Here is a 19,261-nt window from a genome sequence, read left to right as displayed (position 1 = left end):
CTTCTCTCACAGGACATGCATCCTTGGCGTGAGAGGTTCCACCACAAATCATGCATTTAGCATCCATGTGACAATGTTTGGTTCCATGACCCCACTTTTGGCACTTACGGCACTGGGTAGGGTTTTGGAAATTTCCCCCAGGCCTGCGGAAATGTTCCCATGTAACACGGACATGAGACATAATACAGGCCTTTTCCAAACTTTTCATATTATTTAGTTCACTTTTGTTCTTTGTTGCACTTTGTTCCCCTCTGGGAAGTACCAGAATGGGATTTATTTTTCATCTTAATTACTTGGACTGGTGAAAATCCAAGTAATTGAGAAATTTCAATTTTAATCTCATCCAGTGATTTGTCATCACTGGGGAGACCTTTCAAGACGACTTTGAACAATCGCTCAGTTTTGTCGTCGTATGTGAAGAATTTATGGCGCTTCTCAGTTAAATAGTGAAGAAGACGTTTGCGATCGTCAAAGGATCCCGGCAAAACGCGGCAGTCACCCTTCCTAGCAATCTGAAATGAAACCTTGATCCCCTGAAGGTTACTCAAAATCTCATTCCGGAAGCCAGAAAACTCGGCAACAGATACCACAATTGGCGGAATCCTTTGCTTTTTCGCATGAATCGAATCACCTGGGCTAGAGATAGATTCGATTTGCTCAATTTCATCATTAATCAAATCGAACTGATTGCTCAGTTCGATTGGGGAAGAATTATTTCCGATATTAGAGTTAGAAGGAATATCTGAATTCTCCAGCTTCCTTCTATTTTTTCCGCGCTTTGGCAGGACGGTCTTGAAACCTTGTTTCTTTGAAGGAAGTGGAGAATTCAGAGACTCTCCCTTCCTCTTGTTTTTATTAATGCTCATGGCTGAGCGTGGAGACGTGACCTTCTAAGAGGTTTTTTCCCAGAACGGTGTCCCTGCAGGATTACCACCGCTTGTCGGAATTTTACTTCCGCAAACGGGTCCAACGTAAAACGAAGGCACGGGTCCTTGCAAAGATCGTAACGGGATCAGTGGGTACAAATAGCGCTAAGAAGCACCGTTGAAATTAAAATAGCTTCGGGTAGTATTAAAAACTTCCTTCCGCAAAGAGAGAAAGAACCGCACAGCACGAAAGCACGATGCGGTCATTCCAGACTGAGATACATCTCCACTTTTCTTCGGCATGCTGTTTTCGTCATCACTCGAGCCTCTCCGATGATCGCCTGCTACGATGTTCCTCGATGTATTCTGATCCTGTTGCTCGATGCTTCAGAAAATTGTTGTCTCCATATCCACAATGATCTGTTCCTCGTCCGATTTCTGTGTTATGGCATATCCTAATCCCTTGTTGAGGTGGGCTAGATGTTCCTCCGTAAACTACTGCATCGAACGACGGTAACAACGAATCCTTCGATGATCTGTACTGTGAGTTTGTCGCTTTTGATTACCTCTGCTGATTTCAGGAAGTTGCAATCAACGCTGGATAAATTAGCATCACTTGCGGGACCGCATGTTTCTCTCCACACGGCTGCATCTTCTTGTTTTACAGTAAGAGGATATTAACATTCTACATTCCTCATTCTCTCCGATAAAACTTTGAGTTATATTTTTTTCTGACTGATGAATCAGTTTGATAACGAAGCTGTTTGGAGCAGTTTCTCTAGCTCTTTTTCGAATAATATGAGAACCCCCGGTCTTCTATCATAAGCTAGTATTTGAAATATTATCCAATACTAAGAATACAAAAATCGCAAAAACAACTGTGCTGGCACCCTTCGAGTGAGTTGAGCTCACCATCGCCGATGGCGACGGCTATGATGGACGATGGGTGCAAGAAGGCTGAGCTGTCTCCTTTCGTACATATGCAAATGTATGTTGTTGATTTTGCAAAATTTTGAATACGTTCACGTCCCAATTGGGCGCCATTTCATCATCCGGAAAGGCATCGAACCGGAATGATTAAATCGAACGAAAAGGTCGTTTCACTTGAATACGACTAATGGCCACTAGTCAATTACAATGGCGTAGAGGTGTATCTTAGAGTAGAATAAGGGTTTTCCCTTACTTATGCTTTTGATTGGAAGCTATTGCTGTTTGCTTTTCAAAACTCGAACGCTGATTGCTGACTCAAAATCGGACAGCATCTCGAGCTACTGACTCGAAGCCGTTTGGTACTTTTTGCTTTGACTCCTGATTTTGATGGGGAAGGTCACTCGACCGTCAGCGTAACGCAAGCGTGAATTTTCCATGCGGTCGGTCGTTACTATGTTTTATGGACACTCGAGTCTCTCAAGTGGGTAGGTGGATGTACAGACGCCAGGCGAAGGCAAAGATTTGCTCCAAACAGACCAACACCCACTTGTTGCGATCGCTTTTGTTCAGCCGGTTGTTGGGTTGGGATGGGGTTTTGAGCCGAATCAAGCGTGTGTATATTTTACCGTCCAGAACGGCCGCCGAGTAGCACGCGATTGATGTTTACTTTCAACTGAATTTCGCACTATGTACATTATTATTGTTGTTTGCCATCACCGAGAACGTTCCCCTGAGGTGATTTCAAACGAGGCGTTAAATGTATGACTGACAAGTGCTTTTGAGTTGAAATTAGCATCAATTAGAATGGATATTGAGTTCCGTGGCCCGGCTTATACAACTGCATTATCCTTTGATGCTCAGAGAAGGATTCAAGTCGAGTGTGTGGGGTTGATGAACTACAGACGGCTCTCCATATCGCAAGTGAAATGTCAACTCGATAGAGCGACGTTTTGATTAATATTAACACTTACTTTTTTTAAAGCACCCAGACTTGGAGATCGTACAAAGTATGTTAGGCCTGCTATTTGCAATGATTTATCCAAAATATTTTAGTTGTCTTTATTATAGAGGTTTTCAGCTCTTGGCTGGCTCACCTCTGGTATCCAAAATAGTTTCACAAGACTAGTTAAAAATTTCGAGAAATGCTCACAAGTTTCTTAAAAGTCTAATATCAATAATAAGTTTTTGTCTTTGTATTATTATTCTTATTATAAGAAACTCCGTGAAGAACCGAACGATTTTCCAAAAGATAATAAATCGAATTTTTGCATTGGAAATTCATACAAAGCATTTTTCACCAAGTTAGTGAATGAACGAGGACGTAACTCCACTTAAAACGGACCTTTTCAGGGCCACAGTCCCACTCAAATAGGAGAGGAGTTTTCGTACCGCGCACGCTGGAAATCAAAATTTTGAAATGAATTTCCACTACTGATGCCAATTTATGATTTGCCGCTGGCACACGATAGACGTCATCCATTGTTTTGCCACGTCTCCCTGCAAGAAGCGCATGGGCTGCTACTGTCAAAGAATTTTGCCCGTCACCAAGTGATTATGATTTGCTTTTTTTTGCAAATTTTTGTCTCGGCTCAACCTTCTCTCGTGTAAAATGATGATTTTGTTTCCAATGACGCGCCTTTCCAATAATAAACAGCAAGAATACCGAAATCAGAATCTTGGGAAAATCTCATTTGACTGATAACGCAACTCAATGATGTGAGACGTTAGCATTGTTTACTTCCGGCACTTTTACTGCAACCTATTCAAACTTCCTACTGTCGCCAAGCGGTTATGATTTGCACTTTGAAGAAAATATTTCGGCTCTACCTTCTCTTGCGTACAATAATTGTACATTTGACAAGAATCGATTTTGATCCACAACGCGCCTTTCTAATCATGCATAGCAAACAAACGATAGTCCGTACCTTGCGTAAAAATTTCACTTTTCTGCTAAGTACCCTTTATTAAGAAAACATTTTCAGTGGCGCCACTGGTATCCGGGGACCGGAATCGATGCCATTTTTGCAATCAACCCTTTCTTCTCATAAAATTTTAGTCCTGAGAAGAACCGATTTTCTTTCCACAATACGCCACTAACATAGGCTGACCATACGTACCGTATTTAACGGGACAGTCCCGTTTTTTAGACCTTATTGTGCTGTCCCGTCGTAATCTGAAAAATCCTCAATTTGTCCCGTTTTTTCGTTGATTCTTCCGAAGATTTTTTATAGGTGTTCATCACGGATTCTTCAAAAGAGCTCGAAAATATTATTCGAACAAATTCAATATTTTGGACAGGAATCTAAAACCAAATACAAAGAAATAAACAAAACCCATCAAAAAAATTATAGAAATTTTATTACTTGTGTTGCTTTTAAAAGAACGCTTTTTATGCCGTTATGCATTTTGCATGGATCTAATTTCTTAAGGTTTTTACCAGTTTATGACAACAGGTGATAACGAGAGATTTTTTCGCACAGTTTCATTCAATTACTTTTTTCTGCTTATTTCAAAGGCTTTAAAATTTGGTCAATTTCATCAGTAGATTGAATGGAATCGGTAACTTGGTAAGCAAGCACATATATCTCGGGTACTTATTCAAAAGGACGTATGTGATTTTGTAAACAAAGATTCAAACGACGATTTGTTCAATCTGATAGCACTCGCACGCAAATCATCACCACAGACAGGTAGGGGAAGCCTTCGGCTACCTGTTGGATGTGTTGGTTTGCGTGGTAATGCCATCAGATTGGACAAATCGACGTTTAAATCTTTGTTTACAAAATCACATACGTCCTTTTGAATAAGTACCCGAAATATCCTGAAAATCAAGTTACGCCTCAACGTCATTAAAATGAAGCGCAAGAACAGACATCCTAATCTCCTGATTAAGTTCAATAACGATTTTTTTTCTTGTGAAGTAAATTCTACTTTTTTCAAATATGCTTTTCTACATATTTTTCAATCGTTGATTTTTTTTTTCGAAACATTAGGAATCATTCAAAGTCTTTCTGAATCTATCTTCTGTCTATATATACATAAAAATGAATTTCTGTCTGTCTGAACCCTATAGACTCCGAAACTATTAAACCGATTGACGGGAAGGTTCTTTGGTTTGAGACCCCTCCTCCCATATAAATGAAACATAAATTTCTTCATAACTCGAGAATTAATCAAAGAATAAATCAATTTTAAGCGAAACGAAGAGTCTCGTCGAGTCTGCTAGTTCTAAATATTTTGAAATCATGCACTGTAAAAAAAAAAAGACGCGCGACGACTCTAAAAAATAATTTATAAATCAGCTGAACAAAATCGAAAATTGCCTAGACCGGCACCGGGAGTCGAACCCAGCCCCCCTCACCATGGTCTTGCTTTATAGCCGCACATCTTATTGCTAGGCTAAAGAGGGTCCTGGATTTTATTACTGACCAATATCACAACCTTTTCAATTCTGAACAATTGAAAATAACAAAAAAAGTCAAAGTACCCTACATAAAGCCTGTCTGGTCATTGGAAGAAAAAATAATTTCAAGAAAAACAAAATGTCTAAAGACAATGGAAAAAAGCAATATGGTTGGATTATTGATTTCCAGTGGTGAAACTCTTTTTATGAATATAAGTGCGAGAAAATCTACGGATAAGAATAACAAGAATCTCAACAAGGAAAGAACATTAATAAAATGTAATTTCAATTATTTCCATGAATATCGTTGGCACATGCGAATTAATGTCAAATCTAATCAATTCGCAGTCCTTTTTGATTGAAATTGATTTATATGACGCTAAAAGTAGCCTCTCACCTTAGGAATCCTGCCCATTGCTTTTTACCATGTGCTTCCAAAAATGCGGAACTCGTGCAAGTTTGTTGCGAAACGTAAAACAAATCCTGGCTAATTTATAGGCTGGTTCACAGTTCGGACTCTCGGAGATTTTCACCGGATTGTATTTTGAATCGGGCCGAAATTCTAATTTCCTACAATGGAATCCCGTAAATCTCGCCCATACATATGGAAGCGAAATTTGCAGACAAGCTCCTGATCTGTAAACTAGTCTTAATGTACGGGAGGACCGAAATCCGAACAAAATTTCCCTTCAGTCTAATTTTTTTTCTAACTGCTTACATGGAAAGTAAAAATTAAGCCAATCAAATTTTGAAATTTCCACAGCTCTTGAATTTTGTCACAAGGTTTTTTATATGTCCCGTTTTGCAAGTGCGTTTGTCCCGTTTTTTCACCGAAACGATCTGGTCAGCCGACTAACAGTAACTAAACGATAGTCCGAAGATTGTTGCTTTTGGAGATGGCCTCTCGATGTTCTGCTTTCTGCTGAGACTGCTGCTACGGGTGTCATCGTTGTGTCCGCTCTCCGAGAAAATTTAATTGAACTGAAGATTGGAGTCGAGCCCGTAAGTTGCACGATTTTGATGTCTGTGCTTGCGATGCACATACGCGATTGGTTGGTTTACCGATTTTTCAGTGCCTAGTAAAATTCAAATTTTCAATAGTTTAGCACCTTGAATGCATTTTTTCGATGGTTGAGAAAAATCTTAAAGAGATCGTCGATCGATTAACACCAAAATCTCTAAAATCGGTTGAAAGACCACTTTTCGTGACGGTCTCAGATTTGAAACTGCAAAATGACCCCCCAATGTTCCGGAAAGACGTAGTCCTACGTCAAAAATGTCTGGTGAAACTTCAAAAAGGTGTCCGTAGAAATTTGGAATTTCGGAATAATTTTATGTGAAAATTCGACAAAATGTTCAGTGCTTGAAAAAAATTTCTTGTTTCCGTGTCCGTGGTAATTCGAGAAAAAATCCTTGTGGAAATCGGATTAACGTCCCGTGAAATTCGAATAAATGTCCTGTGGAAATTGATATTTTCTCTTTGTAATTTGAAAAATCAAAATAAATTTCCGACGAAAATCCCAAGGAATTTAATTGAACATCCTGTGTTTCAAAATAAAATAATATCGTGGAAATTGGAAAAAAAAAAACCTGATTAACCCACCTAGCGGTGATGATGCCTTTCTCGTGCAAATGAAAAATTGTATTTTGGTCATAACTTTCAAGCCCATAGTCCGATCTGGCCAGTTTTCAATAGAAAACAATGAAACAGGATTCTGCGTCGAATGAATGTTGTGAGTAAATCGGTTAGGGATAAGTGCCTAAAAAATGAGTGACACTTTTGCTACATTCTTTTGGGTGGGTACGCACAGACATACACACACATACACACAGACATCACCTCAATTCTTCGAAATAATTCGATCTCCGGGTCTCCGGGCCTTCTATAAAAAGTTTGATTTTGGAGCGATCATATAGACTTTACGTATACTTACTATACGAGAAAGGCAAAAATCCAAAAGAAATTTGAAAAAAAGTGTCCCGTGGAAATTCGAAAGCATTTCCAGTAGAATTTTGACAATTCGAAAAACTTTCTCGAAGAATTTCGAAAGAGTTTCCCGTGGAAATGCGAATTAATTTCACATGAAAATTTGTCTAGAGAAAATTCGAAAAAAAATGTACTTACTAAAAAGACGTGAAATTCAAAATAAATTCGGGAAAAATTCAAAAATTGGAAAATAAAGAATAAAGAATAAATGTCATGTAATTTCACGTGTAAAATCGAAAAAATGTTCGAATAATTGTCCCGTGAAAATTTGAACGAATTCCTGTCGGAAATTGGAAACAATATCCAAAATTCTAAAAAGAGTTTCGAAAAAAAAATTCGAAAAATCCGAATTTCCGGTACAAATTGAAAAATGGATTGACATTTGCCAGAATGGATCAAATACCAAAAAGCTATTCCCCAAAATAAACCATTTGTCAAATGAATTGCGACAAGGGTAAAGGTAGTTTTGCACAGTCCCGACTTTGGCATGTTTTAGTAAGAAGAGTTTTTTTATTGTCTTTACGAAGGAGATTGTCAGCCCTAGGCTGGCTCCCACTTGTGGGGTTTGAGTAAAATGCCAATAGATTCACACATCAGCGTGTCAATCGGTGAACAGCAAGCCATGATTTTACCTCTTCCAGTCAGATCTCCGCGGCGTGCACACGCATCCACGGAGAATCGCCGTCATAACTTCGTTTCGGCCATTTAGAGCCACACATTTTGGCAATCCTGCCAGTCTATTTTTTGTATCCTGTCGCTGATTTCATGAGGTGAGTTGAATTCAAGTGGTTGAATTGTGACGAGTGATATATTTCAGTTTGCAAAATCACAAGGCGCGTCTCGAAGACCGTCGAAAAATGGTTTGTGGTTTGCTAAATCACAAGACGCGTCTCGAAGACCGTCGAAAAATGGTTTGTGGTTTGCAAAATCACAAGGCGCGTCTCGAAGACCGTCGAAAAATGGTTTGTGGTTTGCTAAATCACAAGACGCGTCTCGAAGACCGTCGGAAAATGGTTTGTGGTTTGCTAAATCACAAGACGCGTCTCGAAGACCATCGGAAAATGGTTTGTGGTTTGCTAAATCACAAGACGCGTCTCGAAGACCGTCGGAAAATGGTTTGTGGTTTACTAAATCACAAGACGCGTCTCGAAGACCGTCGGAAAATGGTTTGTGGTTTGCTAAATCACAAGACGCGTCTCGAAAATGGTTTGTGGTTTGCTAAATCACAAGACGCGTCTCGAAGACCATCGGAAAATGGTTTGTGGTTTGCTAAATCACAAGACGCGTCTCGAAGACCGTCGGAAAATTGTTTGTGGTTTGCTAAATCACAAGACGCGTCTCGAAGACTGTCGGAAAATGGTTTGTGGTTTGCTAAATCACAAGACGCGTCTCGAATACCGTCATAAATTTGTGGTGGCCCGTCTGAAAGACCGCTGGAAAAATGGTTTGTGGTTTGAAGAACATTAAAGCCTCGCCTGGAAGACCGTAAGAAATTGGTTTGTGGTTTGCAAAATTACAATGCCAATGCGCGTCTGGAAGATCGGTGGAAATGGTTTGTGGTTTAGAAAACTATAAGGCGTGTCTGAAATTGTAGTTTGTGAAACTACAAGGTGCGTATGGAACACCAACGGAAAATGGTTTACGATCTAGAAAATTTCAAAGTCCTGCGAGCATTGATTTTGATTAAAACAAATTTAGATTACATGAAGCCACTTGGCAACGTACATGAGACTACCAGTCGAGCTATTATATAACGAAATCTGAGAGAAATGGAAAAATATTCAATAAGGTTGCCGGATTTTTCAAAGCTATTCGGAAGTTCGAATTCATTATGCGTAAGATTAGTTCGGAGCTATTGGCTAGCAATACTAGTTGATGTATGCGAAACTAAAAGTTGGATTTGGATTGGATTTGGATTGAATTTGGATTGGGTTTAAATTGGATTTGGATTGGATTTGGATTGGATTTGGATTGGATTTGGATTGGATTTGGATTGGATTTGGATTGGATTTGGATTGGATTTGGATTGGATTTGGATTGGATTTGGATTGGATTTGGATTGGATTTGGATTGGATTTGAATTGAATTTGGATTGGATTTGGATTGGATTTGAATTGGATTTGGATTGAATTTGGATTCGAATTGGATTTAGATTGGATATGAATTGGATTCGGATTAGATTTGGAATGGATTTGGATTGGATTTGGATCGAGTTTGGATTTATTAGATTTTGATTGGATTTGATTTGGATTGAATTTGGATTAGCATGAATTTTCTTATCTTTATTAGGTTGTTCTTAAATCTTAATAGTAATGAAGTTCAACACCGCTTAGTTTTGGATTGAATTTGGGTAAGAATTGGAATGTTTTTTGGAAGAAATTGTCATTGTATTTGACAAACAAAAGAAGGCTTCGTAAATTTGTTGTTCTCTAATCATCCAACGAAAGTATGGATCACGTTTTAACTTTCGCGGCCCACAGGTTGGGAACCCACACTCTGAATCATTGTTCTGGTATTAAAACCATGATGTTGAGTCAAGTTTATTTTGGTGTGCAGTTTTCAAGGGAGTTAACCGGTTGCTCAATTGCAACCGATGGTCACTTTCGTCTCATTTGAATAACCGAGGCGCTAGTTTTAAAATTTGATAACCTAACTTCTATGTACACTAAAATTTACATAAAAAATGATAACCTAGATTGGAACTAGCGTTTTCGAATGCAAGCAACGGACCCGAAACTTTTCTTTACACTCACCAAAGCTATGTAAGGTTTTTATCCCGGCCAGACGGTGCACACTTAATTTTTTTTACCGGGATCTCAGTAAAATGCTAAACTTTGACCGAGATTTGCACAGCCGTGCCCCAGCAAACCGAGATTTCTGTCAAAATTGCTGGAAATCAGCAATTAATTTGCTGAAAATCAATTAACAAACATCATTTTTGCCAGAATATCGGTTTTTTTTTATTTTGCTGGCGCACGGCTGTGCGAATTTTTGCCGAGCTGCAGAAATAAAAACTAAGTGTGTGGACCTCGGATGTTCTTGTCCTGGGAGGGGTGTTGAGGATTATCCTTAGGAATATGTTTTGGACCCGTTGAAGTTTGAGGTGGTTTTTTGGCGCAAATCCCCCAGACCGGAATGCCGTTATCGATCACAGGGAGGATGATTTACTTGTAGACAGCAAGTCAGGGACAATGACGACCGGCGGTTGATCAAAGGGTACAGTAGTTTCAACAAAACGTTACACTTCGTCACCGTCTTGTCAACCTGTTGGTGGAAAATAAGCTTGCTGTCGAGGGACAAGCCAAGGTAGTCGGATGGTAATGAGAATGATTTTACAGTCCCCAGTCGGAACATGTTTAGGGGATTTAGAGTGGGGGATTTTCACCAGATAGCCGTTCCGCTCGGCCGTAGAAAGTACCGCAAAAATCACGCCGATCGCCCAGATTGGCCATCCATCAACCGGTCGGCCCTTCCATCATTCGCCCGGCCGTAGGAAGCTCCGCAAACTTCCCACCGATCGCCTAAATAGGCCATTAATCATAGAGCCGGCCGTAGCGCCACGCAAGTTCTACCGATCGCCTGGATTGCTCATCCATCCTCCGTCTAGCCGTATACGGCCGTAGAAAGCTGCACGAAAACCCCAACAATCGCCACGTTTGGTCATCCGTCAACGCCGACAACATCTTCTCGTCCGAGAGAACGGCTCGCAACCCCGCCGTGGTCAGCCGAAGCAAGATCCGCCACTGAACACTAGCGCCATCCGGGCGAACAGTGTACCGAAACATCGCATGCAATATTGGAGGGCCCTCCACAGAATGCTACCCACCATTACCAGCAGCCGTGAGGCTACAAGGCTAATGGGACGATAACTTTTGGGGAGGAAGGATCGTTCCCAGACTTACGGATGGGGATGACTTTCGCTGACTTCCAGGACGATGGAAAGTAGCTGAGCCGGGGACACTGATTAAAGATCAGCGAAAGATGCTCGAAGAATGGAGCACTCCTATGTTTGAGTTCGAGATTCAGGATGCTGTCGAAAACTGGGGCCATATTTTCATGATCAATAGCTTCAGGCATTCCCGGCCGTGCCCCGTAGTCGACGTCAGCGTCCACGCACCTATGGAACCGTCCCCAGTCAACTCGATGATAATTTCACCGGAACAGCTGATGCCGATTAACCGATGAGCCCACTTCCACCACCGACCCGAGCTGAGCTCCTGGTAGACAACCGGCTGCGAGATGTTGTCGTTCATGTTGGTGATGTACAAGTCGATTGTCAAATGGGCGCCGGACCGAGTCAGCTGAGTGGGGGAATCCGGGCTCAGGATCGTGTAGTGGCTTTCCTTCATATCGTTGCTCCAGATGGTGTCGTTTCGATTGCCGCGACTGTTGCCCCAGACTTGATGTTTGACATTCAGGTCGCCGGCAATGATGTACTGGCCTTGTCTCCGCGTTAGCTTGACGATGTCCCTCCGAAGGGCGGCCGATGAACCATCGCCGGCTTTAGCTTGAGTTGAGCAGCACGTTCCAGTTGACCAGGCCCACCCTAGCAGTCATTTTTTAACATGCCAAGAGTGAAGACCTGGTCGAAACGGTTTTTGCAGCCGCGCAGCCGAGTGCCAAGCTGCGCGAATATCGGCATCAATTACTTCGGAGTGTAGAGCGGAGCAGATTCTTCCGGTGGGACGGCTTCGTTCTCCGACAGCCGAAGTAAAGTACCGGTACAAGCAAGTTTTTTTTATGTACAGGTTATCCGACTTCGTCAGTAGATGGGAATACTCAGCGCGGGAGGGAAACATACATTTTCAGTGCAAAACGTGAACAAACGAGCATAAATTCCATACAAAAATCCAAGATGGCTGAGTTGGGGATATTGACAAGTCGGATAACCTGTACGTAAAAAAATCTTGGGTACAAGTGTCAAACTAACAATTAGCGGTCGTATTTAGTATATTGAAGCCTGTATCGGGAAAACATGTTTAATGCTAACAGCACCATTAGAATTTAAGTACTTATTCTTCTACTATTCAACCATAGATTCCGTAGAATGCAAGAATGTTTTTCTCCAAATCTAGTTTTCTTGCCTGCCAGAGGAAAGCCTATTCTATCGGATACATACTGCGGTTTTCTCACGAAATGCTTGCTGTAGCTGGAATTCGTCTTCCAATGTTTGTTTACAAAATAAGTTACGCCCAAATCACAAATCAGTCCCGATTTGTCAAACGACAAAATGGCAAATGACTTTGTTAATAATTCCAAAAATAAATAGAAAATGGTCAAATCTGGCGAATGGCTTTCTGGCGAATGATCTGATTCTGGCAAATTGAATGAAAATTATATGGAATCAGTGGTCTTTGCCGCCTATTAGACACAGCTACGTAGTTCTACGTCACATGTGCGTACAACCGGATTGGGCTGCACCTTTTTGTTTTTAATTGATCGATAAAAGTTAGATAGAAGACACATATAACAACTCGTAACCCCAAAACGGAGGTATGAATTAAAATCATTTTGAGATGTATCACAAACAAAGACAATATAAATAAAATTTTTGTTTTGTTCTTAGCTACAAAGCACCACAAGAACAGATTGGGGTATCAAATGAAAAACATGAACAGATTGATTGTAAGTCATTGTCAACTATATAAATCATTCAAATTAGTAATAACTTGTTAATTTGAAGAAGCGTGACGAAACGACCAGTCGATGTCTACAACTTCCTCCGTTCAATAAATGTAATATTGTCGTTGTTTATCACCAAGTTAAATTATGGCAACGGCGCCATCTGGATTGTATGTTAATTAAATTTAGGGTTTTTTTATCGCATAGTCATGCAAAAAAAAATTACGTATATCGCATGATATACACAGAATTCTGTTTTTATACGATTTATATTTTCTCAGTTTTGCAATCATCTAAAATGTTTACCGTAAAATAATTACCACCTGATTTTTCTTTGGATTATTTAGGAATTTAAAGTTGTTGCATAGATTTTGGTCATTGGCTAAAGCTACACTATCAAAAATACGAACAAAAAAAATCGTGTAAAAACAGAATCGAACCTGTACATGCAGGTACCTACTTATAATTAATATCGCCATCGGGGGTGACAATGGGTCTGGGGGGTGAGAATGGGTCATCGCTCTCACCGGCAGCCTGGAGGTCGTAAAGCAAAATTGTTTAAAAAGGTCTCTTATATTTTAGTCTTCTTGCCCTCAGATACATTCAATCCATTCTACAAGCATTCTAAGTAGTTGAAACAGTGACCCATTCTCACCCCCATTTGTCCCATTGTCACTCCCGACGACGGTACACAATTTTACGTATTTAGCGGTAAGCATTGAAATCGTATTAGCGGGATAATCAGCTTTGAATCACTGAATCACTGTTACTGTTAATTGTAATAATTATTGTTCATTTTCAACGATAACCAGTTAGTACATACATACGTACTTTATGTCGGGTCAATACTTGTTTCGTCAAGCGCACTTGTTTCTGTTAATTACCACTCGTATTCGTTATTCATATATCGGTTCCACAATATTCTTCTAATTATGGTTTTTTCTCGTCACTGTTTTTCACTCTATATCTGTTTAATTTATCTTCTGATGTCAAACCACAGCTCCATCCAACACTTAAAAATGCTCGTCTGTGCTATCGTTTCCTTCTTCTTAAACGCACTGAACATCAAAGGCTTTGCACCTAATCAATCAAAAATTAGACACGCACTAGTACCGAAATTTTCGCCGAATAAATTATTCGCAAATTATTTCAACAGGCCAACCAAGAGCGGGAAATCTTGCCACCAAAGGCTCCTACAGTTGAAATCACTTTCTATTAGCGTTTAAAAACGAACCGAACGACACGAACGTCCACTACGAACTGAAGAAAGATGCTAACGTCGAAACAAGCCAAGGAGCCGCCGTCTCAGTCAACCCAGTCGGTGAGCGAAGCAAAGCAGCTGATCATTTTCCATCAATCCCACCCACCAGCCAGACAGTTATCGTGATTCGCGGTTCCTCCTATACCGGTACTGTGCTGCGTTGATCAAAACACACGAATGTTACCCGAAGAGGCATCGCTCGCTCTCGCTCGCCATATAGCCGGTGTGAGAAAAACAGAAAAACCGAAACAAGCCGCTTTTGAAACGCATACACAGCGTGGTGGAAGGGTTTGTTTACAATTTTCCTTGGCCAAAGAGGCTCAGGACCCATCCGGATGAAGGTGGATGTCACTCACTCCACCCGATTTCGTTCGATGATGTTGGTTATGAGGGGAATTGGGAGGGCCAATTTTTGCGCGCACAAAGGCAGAAAAGCTTTATGAAAGATAGGCGAAAGCTGAGATTGAAAGTTTCAGTTATGTATAAGATTGAAGAATGAGCTTTCGCTAGGCAAAAACAAGCTTTTTTTCCAGTGCTCGGCGAAAGCAATAGGGTGGCACCATGGGAATTAAAATAGTGAAGGGACAATTCGCGTAATTCTTTGGTTAGGATTTAGCATCGCTATATAGCGCGTAATATATGCATAGCTTTACGCTCCCGAAAACTTCTTCACAAATTGTGAGAAAAATGTGCATTTTAAGGTACTAGATTTATGAAATGTGGCATAAACCGCATATGAAATGTTGCGAACGCCCATTATGCACCAACCGTTAGGGATGAATGACCGCCTGAGCTAGGATAGGATGTGACAATAGAATTGCAACTGCCTTGTTGTTTCCTCAGTCGATTGCTTTGACGAGGTAGTGACCAGTGCTTCCGAATATTTTTTATGCAAAATCCGCCGAATAGTATATGTGATAAAATCATGTTTTCTCGTCCTCTTCTTCCATAATTCGTAATAAGGGATGCTACGTACTATCAGCAAAAAATGTTTACATGGAGATGTAAGAGTTTTACCACAGACAAACAGACATAACACTTGTCAAATTTACATCGTTCACTGATTTACTGGTCAATTCAAATAATCATTAGTTGGCCAATCGATCACTCGTGGCGCGCACATCGGTTTTGCTCTAGTTTGACGTTTGCTCACTACCGCCATCTGGTTCGTGATTTGCCTAACTAACTGAAATCAACAGATGTCGTTAGTGTTTAAACGACGATGAATTTGATGAGTGGATGTTCAATGTGTTATGTCTGCTTGTCTGTGGTTTTACAGTGGAATGGGTAAAAAGTTGGTCAATAATGCATCTCATCGAGTGTTTTAAATTAGCATAACTCTTAAGAATCATGCATACATCATTTGCAGCCTAGCATAAATTAATTTTACCCAAAAAAATGAAAAAAACAAACTTTTGAATTTTGTCAAAAATTTCAATTTAATTACCCAGCAACACGGCCAAGGTAACAACAAGCTGCCCTTTTGAAAATGTGATACCGCCGATCGAAGTAATCGATTGTCATTTTCACCCAATCAGCAACCGGTACGATTTTGACAGAAAATCGGTACGATTTTTAATGACTAATTGGCACATCCTATCCTAGCGCCTGAGTTAATATCCCTCAAAAACAAACCATCATCAGCCCATTATGCGCCGCCACACCTACGGATGAAAATGCTAGCTTGAAGACTATCTTGCCATCGCGATGTGAACGACGACGTTTGTAGAGAGAACTATTTCTGACGGCTGGCGAAGAACGATGACGACAATGGATAGAAGAAAAACAACCTGCGTTTAGCTTAGACATCTAAAGTTGATCATTTCTAAAACTATTAATTTGTTATATGTACTATTGAATTTCTTAAACTATCCTAAAACTACTTAATACTAGAAGATTGAAAACGGTAGGTAGTTTCCTATTAGCGGAAAACTCAAATCGATATTATAATGAATACTTTGTAATATAGGTTTACGAAGATCACACAAGCAACCGTACATGAAGTGCATTCTATATAGCATCGAGTAGCCGAGGTATTATAATTGAATTTACATAACTTGAACGTTAATCTAATTGGCAATTTGTTTCTAGAAGTAACACATGCATATTTTGTTCCGACAATCGGATTGAGAAGGAAACTCACAAAACGTAAGACAAATTATACATCTATATTACCGCTACTAATTAATTGCTCTTTAAAGGGAAATTTTATCCGTTAAATCTACAATAAACGCATTAAAACTACAGACTACTGTTTCCTTTTCGTTGTTAAAGCAACATGAAACTTATGCGAACAAAGTTCCGGCAAAATTTCTTTTTTTTTGTGAGCCTATACCTTAACTAAACCATGCTGTTGTTGGTTATTAGGGTCTCGCCGACATTTTTCACCAACACGAACGCACGGTTCGTGGTTGCAAACAATCCCATTTGATTTTGCCGTGACAACTGCTCGTGGTTGCAAACAAACTGAGTAAAAGTGTGAGTGAAATGTGCGTGTGCGTACACGCTCGCAGAAAGCCTAATTGGATCTGCTCCAAATCTGATCCAACCTCAGCGCGGTTTTCTCCACATTAACTCTATCATTTTTGATCGTCTTTTCTGTTGTACTTTATTTATTTCCTCAGACTAAAGCCGGAGTGGCCAGTGGAGTAAATAAATGTCCTCTATATTCAGCTCGGTCCATGGCTACACGTCGCCAACCATGTAGTCTATGGAGGGCCCGTAAATCGTCCTCCACTTGATCGATCCACCTTGCTCGCTGTGCACCTCGCCTTCTTGTGCCCGTCGGATCGTTGTCGAGTACCATTTCCACCGGACTACTATCCGACATTTTGGTTACATTCCCGGCCCATCGCAGTCGTCCGATTTTCGGGTTAATACCGAGGGGCTGTCAACTGGTGTCAGGCCATTTGGCCGAATGCCGTCTGGCCGAATGCCGTTTGGCCGAACGCCATTTGGCCGAATGCCGTTTGGCCGAACGGGTCGTTTGGCCGAATGCCGTTTGGCCGAATAGTTAAAAATTTTACTTCAAATTACAAGTAGCGAAGATTGAGAAATGAAACGTGAGTAAAGAGAAGTAAGAAGTGAGAAGTGAAATGTGAAAAGTGGGAAGAGAAAAGTGAACAGAGAACTTTTTCCTTCTTCTCCTTTTTCCTTCTTCTTTCTTCTTCTTCCTTCTTCTTCTTCCTTTTCACTTCTCCTTCTTCCTTCTTCCTTCTTCTTTCTTCCGTCTTTCTTTTTTCTTATTCCTTCCTTTTTCTTTCTTCCTTTTTCATTCCCCTTTCTTTCTTCTTTCAACTTCCTTCTTTCTAATTCCTCTTCCTTCCCCTTTCTCCCTTTTTTCTTCTTCCTTCTTCATTATTTCTATTCCTTCTCTCTTCTTCTTTTTTTCCCTCTTCCTTTTTCTTTGTTCCTTCTTCTTTCTTCCTTCTTCCTTCTTCCTTTTTCCGTCTTCCTGCTTCCTTCTTCCTTCTTCCTTGTTCCTTCTTCCTTCTTCCTTCTTCCTTCTTCTTTGTTCCTTCTTCCTTCTTCCATCTTCCTTCTTACATCTTCCTTCGTCATTTTTCCTTCTTCCTTCTTCTTTCTTCCTTGTTCCTTATTCCTTCTTCCTTCTTCCTTATTTCTTCTTCCTTCTTTCTTCTTCCTTCTTCCTTCTTCCTTCTTCTTTTATCCTTCTTCCTTCTTCATTCTTCCTTCCTCCATCTTCCGTCTTCCTTCTTCCTTCTTCCTTCTTTTTTCTTCCTTCTTCCTTCTTCCTTCTTCCATTTTCCTTCTTGCTTCTTCCTTCTTCTTTCTTCATTCTTCCTTCTTCTTTCTTCTTTCTTCCTTCATCCTTCTTCCTTATTCCTTCTTCCTTCTTTCTTCTTTATTCTTTCTAGTTCTCTCTTCCTACTTCCTTCTTCCTTCTTCCTTCTTGCTTCTTCTTTCTTCCTTCTTCCTTCTTCCTTCTTCAATCTTCCTTCTTCTATCTTCCTTCTTTTATCTTCCTTCTTCCTTCTTCCTACTTCCTTCTTCCTTCTTCCTTCATCCTTCTTCCTTCTTCCTTCTTCCTTCTTCCTTCATGCTTCTTTCTTCTTTATTCTTCCTACTTCCTTCTTCCTTCTTCCTTCTTCCTTCTTCCTTCTTCCTTCTTCCTTCTTCCTTCTTCTTTCTTCTTTCTTCCTTCTTCTTTCTTCTTTCTTCCTTCTTCCTTCTTCTTTCATCTTTCTTTCTTCTTTATTCTTCTTACTTCTTTTGTTTTTCTTTTTTCCTTCTTGACTCTTTCTTCTTCCTTGATTCTTTCTTACTCTATGGTTCTTTCTTCTTTCTCTTTCCTTCTTCTTCGTTTATTCTTCATTCGGAGAATTTCAACTATTCGGCCAAACGGCATTCGGCCAGATGGCGTTCGGCCAAATGACCCTTTCGGCCAAATGGCATTCGGCCAAACGACATTCGGCCAAACGGCATTCGGCCAAATGACCCTAAACCCTGTCAACTTGTGTATTTACGATTCATCTGCCTGAATTGAAAAGGCGTATTGAGGAATTTTTGTGTATTTCCGTATTTTTTATGTATTTTAGTATTGTAGTGTATTAAGTTCATCATTAATTGTATTTTTCGGGTATTTTTGAACTTGAATTGTATTTTTCGTGTAATGTTCAAGCCGAGGTTCAAGGTATTTTTGTTTTTGTTTTTTTTTCATTCCGACTCTTGCATTACGATGTGGTTTCGGAGGAGAAAGACGATCTGGAACTGGAATTTCTTGTGTTGGAGACATTCAAATCAAAACTGCAGTACTATCGGAATATTAAAATGGCTACTGAAGCTACGAATGGCTCGGAAGGGACTTTGATCTTGTAACCACAGACAAACAGACGTAACTCTTCATACAAATTGTTCGAAAAATTATCGCCATACTTTTTTTAGAAAACACTTCTGCCATCTATTATCAGAATCGCGAGAAACACAGTCGACCATGATTATTTCCTATTTGACGTTTGCTCCTAACGCATACTTCTATATGAATCATCATCATCATCATCGTCATCAACACATAAAACATTCAGCAGCATATTCACTAATCAAATGTCAAAGCGATTGAACACTAGCGCCTCTCTTGGCACAATCGCGTAACAAAGATGAATTTCAAATCAACCGTTAAACACGTGGACGATGTTGAAATGAGAAGTGTTACGTCTGTTTGTCTGTGTTGT

At 40.2% G+C, this 19,261-nt stretch overlaps 1 protein-coding gene across 3 annotated transcripts in view; it reads right to left on the bottom strand.

Annotated features, from left to right (window-relative positions):
• Positions 1 to 14,074, bottom strand: part of LOC134225732 (cAMP-dependent protein kinase catalytic subunit PRKX) — a 246,886-nt gene extending 232,812 nt beyond the window's left edge. For all 3 annotated transcript variants that reach the window (XM_062706045.1, XM_062706044.1, XM_062706046.1), the window contains exon 1: positions 13,640 to 14,074. The gene's annotated coding sequence lies outside the window, so the exon portion shown is untranslated. The remainder of the gene's footprint in view (positions 1 to 13,639) is intronic.
• Between the last annotated feature and the right edge of the window lie 5,187 nt (positions 14,075 to 19,261).

Source organism: Armigeres subalbatus, chromosome 3, assembly GCF_024139115.2.
Source record: "Armigeres subalbatus isolate Guangzhou_Male chromosome 3, GZ_Asu_2, whole genome shotgun sequence".
Classification (NCBI taxonomy): Eukaryota; Metazoa; Arthropoda; class Insecta; order Diptera; family Culicidae; genus Armigeres; species Armigeres subalbatus.
Note: the sequence above shows the minus strand (reverse complement) of the source record. Positions and strands in the feature narration are given on the sequence as shown.